The sequence below is a fragment of the Tupaia chinensis genome, unplaced genomic scaffold (assembly GCF_000334495.1).
Source record: "Tupaia chinensis unplaced genomic scaffold, TupChi_1.0 Scaffold146140_1, whole genome shotgun sequence".
Classification (NCBI taxonomy): Eukaryota; Metazoa; Chordata; class Mammalia; order Scandentia; family Tupaiidae; genus Tupaia; species Tupaia belangeri.
The window spans coordinates 2,307,888-2,314,827 of record NW_006205995.1 but is presented as its reverse complement, the minus strand read 5'-3'; positions in this window follow the sequence as shown (position 1 = coordinate 2,314,827).

The following is a 6,940-nucleotide window of genomic DNA, read 5'->3' as shown; positions in this document are numbered from 1 at the left end:
AAAAGCGTGTTGGGGGGGGGGGGGGGAGAGACTTACTAAAATTACTTTAAAAAAGAGAGATACACTTCAGAAGACAGTTTCTCCATTCATAGGCAAAAGCAATCCTCTCAATGCACAAGAGGAAGAAAAGCCTGGGTTAACACTGTATCCTGTTTCCCAAAGCCTCTTCCTTACCCTGACTCCAGACCTCTTCACTTCTACACTTCCAAAGGAAAATACTTGTGAGCCTAGGACTTCTCAATTTCTCCTCTAGGCTCCCTTTCCTCACTCTGTCGCACATCTCCGACTTGGATTTATACCCTGGAAACAAGGAGAGTCGCTACGACCAGAGACAACGAACACCTAGAACAGCCTCCCTTTGTCGTGGGCGTTAGACACTTGAGTCAGACTGACCCTTTGAATTGTTTACCCTCGATGGCTGCTCGGATGTTAGGTTTTGGCCCATGCGACTGTCATACTGGGTGAAAAATATAGCTCACTATAACCTTTCCTTCACTGTAGCCAAAGGAAAGAAATACAGCAGCTTCCTTTTGTAAATAGCAACTTATTTTAGCTGCTTCCCTTTTCAAACTACAGACTTTGGTAGAAACCAACGTTACAGCCCAAACCCACACAAAACCCTCAGATTTTAGTCAGATGTCTCACAGGGAAGTGACATCATTTCTTAGTTTACCAAATAGAGACATCATTCCTGAAACACAGAGACCCAGCTTTTGCCTCAAGGATTTGGGGAGGTCACAGGTAAAGATTAGATCTCCTTACATTAGATTGCCTTATTAGGTTATCCCATTGATGGACTTTTTTCCCCTTTGTCAATGAACATAGCCTTCCCACAAGTAGAAGAGAAAATAGTTACTTGCCTTGTTTTTTTTTTTTTTAAAAAAATTGCTTGTTTTGAGAATTATTTTATTTTACTTTATTTATTTTTAATTTGATCAGAGAGGGACAGAGCAAGCAAGAGAGAGGAAGTGAGAAAGCAAGCCACCAGGTCCGGGACCCAAACTGTGGTCAGCCATGTGGGAGTGTCCAGTGCCTTAACCACCACGCCACCTGCTGGCCTCTAAAATTTGTTATTATTATTATTTATTTTTGAAAATTTGGCCAGAGGAGACAGAGAGAGGGAAAGTGAGAAAGCAAATCACCAGGTCTGGGAATTGAACTGCGGTCAGCCATGTGGGAGTCCAGCACCACAACCACCATGCCACCTGCAGGCCCCACTTGTCTGCTTTAAAAGCCCCTAAAGCCCTCCAGTACGCAACATCGGAATCCTGCAGGAAATGATGGCACATTCCAAATGAGTCATTTGAGAAGACTATGATGAAAGAATGATTTACGAAGGTGAAGATGGTTTGAGGCAAGCCACAAAGGACTGGGCAGTATCCCAGTTACTGTGAACAGTGGTCCCGAAGCTTTAGTGTGCATCAGAACCACCGGGAGGACTTGTTAAACCAGATCACCAAGCCGTCCTGGAGTCTGCTTCTACAGGTTTGGGTAGGACTGGAGTATTTGTGTTTCCCACAAATGCCTTGATGATGGCAGTGCTGCTGGCCCCGAGGAGCAGACAGAATGAGGAATGCGGTTGCACAGGAGCTGTACCCTCCCTGCAGAGAAGCAGCCAACATGGGGGACCCAGCAGGGAAGCTCCCACAGGAATCTAATCCATCAGCCAAATCTCCCCCATCCAATTCCTTATATTATTCCTCATGATGAAACTCAACCGGCAGCTAAAAGGCAAGGGAGGGGCCGGCAGGTGGTGTTGCCCAAAATCCTGCGAGGAGAATGGAGGAGAGATTGATCCTGGCAGAGCCATCCCACCCCAGGGGGTGGGCAGGAGGGAGGGCAGTGGTGATGTCTCGCTTTCTCTCTCTCTGTCTCTCTGACAATTGCATATGCCCTATAGCAAAAATCTCTCAAAAATAAAGAAATAAATAGCAAGGCAGCGCATTGATGCAGTTCAGACAAGTCAGTTTCCAGGACACAGATGAGAGCAAAACAGGGATTGGGAAGAGCAACTGGAAAATAATGCAGCACTTCCACCCCAAATATCTCCTCCCTGGTATTTCCTACTGTGATAACTTTTCTTTCTATTCTCTCAGGTGTACAGAAGCATTCATAGAATGATATAATGTGATTCTCCCAGCAACCCTATAAGATAAGTGGGGAGGGGAGGACTTTTATTCTTTTGATCATACTTTAGAGAGATTTTTGCTTGAGGGCATGTGTACTCAGCAGAGAGACAGAGAAAGACAGAAAGCGGGAAATCACCCCGCAGGAGTGATGGTCTCCTCCTGGGATTTTGGGCACGCACATGCACATGCGCCCGGTGTGAGTTTTAAGCCATGGACTCTGGGACACAAATCACGGTCGACAAGGTGGGAGTCCAGTGATGTAACCATTACACCATTGGCTGGTTCTGGGAGGATATTTTTGCTCATTTGCAGATAGAGAAACAAAGTAGCTCGAAGTGGTAAAGGCTATCCCTCTGATAAGGACTAGGATTTTTACATTTTATTTTTGGAGAGGTTTTTGCTATAGGGCGCGTGCGCTCGCCAGAAAGACAGAGAGAGGCAGAGAGATAGAAAGCGAGAAATCATCCCCCAGGGGGGATGGCCACCTCACAATCCTTTCTCCTCCATTCTCCTCTTGGGATCTTGGGCACGCATGCACACACACCCAGTGTGAGTTTAAGCCACCAGGTCCGGGACTCAAACCATGGTCAACTACATGGGAGTCCAGCAATATAGCCATTCCGTGAACTGCTGGTCCCAATACTAGGATTTCAATACAAGTTTTCTGGGTCCCTATCTGGGAATCTTGTCACTACTTGACATTTCACAGCGAGGGATTCTGGAAGTGGAGCCTGCCTTCCTTCTTCCCTGTCCCCAGTGCCTGCCTCTTAAACTGCATTCTCTCCAGAGGGGGATTCCTTTCCTGATGAGGAGCTCAACCCGTGCTCAAGGGCATACAATGAATTTAGTCTCCTGCTAGCCATTTTTTGGCATCTCCTGCTGGTTTTCAAACTTTTCACAGGCAGGGCTACCGAAGTCTTAAGTTGGGGGCTTTCAAGAGGCCAATACATCTTAGGAACTTCTGAATTCAGAACCTTTTGAGAAATAATCACAAGAATCAGACAAATGGAGAGAAAAGTATCATTTTTGATGAGAGGGGTCAAAGGGAGAAGTCATAATCACACTTCCTAGTATTTGCCTCCTAGCCCTCTGGGGAGGCAGGAGTGTGCGTGTGTGTGTGTGCGCGCGCACGCATGCTGAGTGGGAAGAGAACCTGTTTCATGGCCAGGCTAGCCCAAGAAGGATGAAAAAGGAGACTAACACGCTTAGTTCCTTCCTCAGTGGCCCAGTCAGATGAGTCACCCCTTCCTTGGGGGAGAACTGAGGAGAGAAATAGCTGGAAGGTAAAAATATGCTCTATTCACAATTCTTCTGAAATGCACGTTTCTAATTTCTGAATCTGGGAGAGGGAGAAAACGGAGTCCCCCAGCAATAATGCTCTTTAGCTTTATATAACCACTTGCTCTTAGCAGCACATAAAAACTGTTGACGCAAGGAATTCCACCACATGATTTAGGTACTGTGGGTTTTCAAGGCTTGATTTTCATTAGAACACGAGTACAGCCTCAGGCTTCAACTGTACTAAGCCTCTGTGGAAGGTTACTTCGCGTCTTTCCTGGGATTCATTTCTGATCCCTTGATGGTTTCCTTCAGTATTCTGGATCAGCGCCTGCGTGAACGCTAAGTTCCCACGTTGCCTTCTGGGAAGCTGCCTGCTTATCCAGTCTGGATAGACTATGGGGTCTGGTAGACTAGGGGGAGAAGTTCATACAAAGATTTCCTGGGAACTGGAGTTTTTAAAAAAATGAATGCATGTGGGAAAATGCTCTCCAACGATGGAAGGGACTCTGTTTTTGGTCTTATTTCTTAAGATCCTTGGGGACAAGAAAAGTATTACAGGTCAAATCTTTTTACAAGCAGCTCCACTGCACTGTCCAATATATGGCATGGGAAGAATTTTGTTTCATGGGCTTGAGATATGTTAGACATGAATTGGGCTGTGGAGAATTTTCGGTTAAGTAGAGATTTTCATTGTGAAGATATTTGTTGTAGAGGAGTTGACCTGGTAAACCAGATCTCTTCCAGTTAACGTTTTTACCAGATTGATTGAGCCTGGGCAGAGGAGTGGGAAAACACTGTGGACACAGTCTGTTGGCTGGCAGTCAAGGCACAGGAAAGAAAACACAGGCAAAGGTCTCTGTGAAATGTGAATCTGAGTCATGGAGGGAGAGGAAGAAAATAGCATGTGTCATTCTGAAAAAGCTCTTCTTCGGGCCGTTTCTTTTGGCTGTAACTGCTACCTCTCCCCTGGAGACAGTCAACAGGCCTCACTTGGCTCTTCCTGCCACAATTTTCAGACTTAAAAGGAAGCCACCTGGAAGCAAATTCTCTGCTCTTCTCAAGGAAGAAAACAAAAGGGAAGAAATACAGAGTCCTGGTCTCTAAAGAACCTGGATCAGAAGTGAAAGAATCCAGGGCAATGACCCAGAGTCAGAGGCTGAGAACGTCTATGGGCAGACTGGGGCTTGATCCTTTGGCGCCCCCTTGGGCATGAGGGTGGAACTGTATTCTTTAAAGTCGTCTAAATCCCCACCCTTGGAGTCAGTCCTCAGAACTCCCCAGGATGTCTCCTTCTCTAGGCCCTGCCTCTCAGTCTGGAGAGTTTCCTGAGAGCAGAGAGTGGATTTGGAAGAGCGAATGGAAAACATGCTGCACTTCCACCCCCAAATATCTTCAAGTATCTCCTCACCAGTTTCCCATCCTTCCTTTTTATTTCTATTCTTTCTCGTGTACATGAACCTTCATATACGTGATATGTGGTTTTTTTTTTTTTTGACTTTTGCTATTGGGGCATGCTCACCAGAGACACGGGCAGAGAGACAGAAAGCAAGAAATCATCCCCCAGGGGAGATGGCCATGCCTCAATCCCTTTTCTTCCATTCTCCTCTAAGGATTTTGGGCACACATGCACTCATGCCCCGTGTTTTTTTTTTTTTTTTTTTTAAAGAATTATTGATTTAATTTTATTTATTCAGTCAGTCATTTTCATTTGATCAGAGAAAGACAGACACACAGAGAGAAGGAAAGTGAGAAAGCAAGCCACCAGGTCCGAAGTGGGAGTGTCCAGTGCTTTATACTACCGTGCCACCTGCTGATCCCCATTGTGAGTATTAAGCAGCCAGGTTTGGGACTCAAACTGCAGTTGACTATGTGAGAGCCCAGCGTTGTAACCTCCACACCATCTGCTGGTCTTGCTATAATGTGATTTTTATGATGTGGTTTTAATACATAGTTTCCTAATGACTACTGATGTTGACCATCTATTCAAGTGCTTATTAACCATTTATATATCCTCTTTGGTGAAATATCTATTCAACTTCTTACCTCTTTTTAAAATGGGAATATTAGTCTTATTACTAACTTATAAGCATTCTTTGTATACTTTGCATACAAGCCCTTTATCACATATATGACTCATATTTTTTTCAGTCTATGTCTTGTCATTTCAATTTATTTAAAAAATTTAAAGAATTATTTATTTAAATTATTATTATTTTAATTTGATCAGAGAGAGACAGAGGGCAAGACAGAGAGGGAAAGTGAGAGGGCAAGCTGCCAGGTCTGGGACTCAAACCACAGTTGGCCATGTGGGAGTTCAGAGCCTCAACCACCATGTCAACTATTGGCCCCATCAAAGCACTTTAAATGTATCTTTTGCCTGTGTATAGGTTTATAACATTATGCATGGATCATCTAGAAAAATATTGGTTCGTTGAGTTATATCATCCCAAAGTTGACACATTTAATTATACAATATCAAAAATAACATTAATTAATATCATCAGCCACTCGTTTTTCCAAGTTTCTTTCTCTTTTTGTTTAATTGCCAGAGGGCATATGTGCTCACTAGAGACAGGAGAGAGAAAGCACTCCTCCAACGTGGGGTGTAGACACCCCATAATCCCTATTCTCCATCTTGTTGGGATTGGGGTTTACACACATGGTATGTTTTTCAAGTTGCTGGTGTTCAAACTGCAGTCAGTCATATGGGAGCTGGCTCCCTTAACCACTGGCCTAGGGGGCTGGCCCCTATTTCTTTCTTTTGAGAGAGAGAGAGAGAGAGAGAGAGAGAGGGAGGGAGAATACGTGTATGCGTGTGAGGTATTCTCAGCAAGGTTTCACCGGGCAGTGCAGGATCTTAACCTAGGCCTCCTATGTAGCCCCAGCGCTGAGCAGTGAAGGCACCCTGAGCCACCATGGCTGGGCCTCACCATCCATCTTACCAGACCAGGCCTATGTATTGGGAAATGATCGATTCATGGTAGACACACAGTCTTCAAAATTCTAATTTCCACTTGAATCTTGAGTTTATCAGTGATGACAAACTTTGTCAGTTGTTTTCAATACATCCTCTGCACGCTCTGGAATGTGAGTGAAAACGGAATGAGAATATCACTTGAATTACCAATGTTGGGGCCTGCAGGTGGTGTGGACTGGCCTACCTGGTTCTAGTCTACACTTGGCTTGAAAATCACCGGGAGGCATATGCTTGCCCAGAATGCCCAAGAAGGGCATGAAGGCCAAGGGGAGAGGCGACGAGAGAGTGGCCGTGTGTGTGTGTGTGTGTGTGTGTGTGTGGGCTCTCACGTTCCCTCTCACTGCTTTTCTCCAGCGAGCACACACGCCCTATGGCAAAAACCTTAGTGAAAACGAGGAACGTCACTTTGACTTCAGGGATGTCCCAGGCCCGCGGACCACGCGGAGAGGCCCGCAGCGCGAGCGTCCGAACGGGCTGCTCCCTGCGGGACAGCGCCCACGTGGCGGCCTCGCCTCGGCCTGCAGGGGGGAGGCCGCCGGGCGCGCGCTGGGGG